Source organism: Penaeus monodon, chromosome 20, assembly GCF_015228065.2.
Source record: "Penaeus monodon isolate SGIC_2016 chromosome 20, NSTDA_Pmon_1, whole genome shotgun sequence".
In the NCBI taxonomy this organism is placed as follows: domain Eukaryota; kingdom Metazoa; phylum Arthropoda; class Malacostraca; order Decapoda; family Penaeidae; genus Penaeus; species Penaeus monodon.
Window position 1 is genome coordinate 19564370 of NC_051405.1, and position 423 is coordinate 19564792.

Consider the following 423-nt stretch of genomic DNA (forward strand, 5'->3'; position numbering starts at 1 on the left):
GCAGAAATAAAGTCTGCCTATTCCGACCGAAAGGGTTAAAGTAGACCGAAAAGCGACCTATATCCCAGATTACGTAAACTCCTTTCCTGTGACAGGATTGCGTCAAGCGAACCATCCTTTAGGAGAGGCTTGCCCATGAAAAGGCATCCTATTAAGATAATGAAAGGGATGAAAAGGTAGAAGGATTTCCGTTGAACCTTTCACGACGTACACCTTCTCCTTGTGGGAGACAGGTTGGTGAAATGTTGGTGAGTGTGACAATTATATGGATAAAAGGTGTAGGAAGTAGGAAGGCACAGACAGAAGTTTTAAGTAAAATGTACATTATTTTGATACTGGAAAGTAGATATGTTGTAAGCAATTGACATAAGTATTTTAATCATAAAGGTTAGCATGCTTTTAGGACATTCTAAGTGATATTTT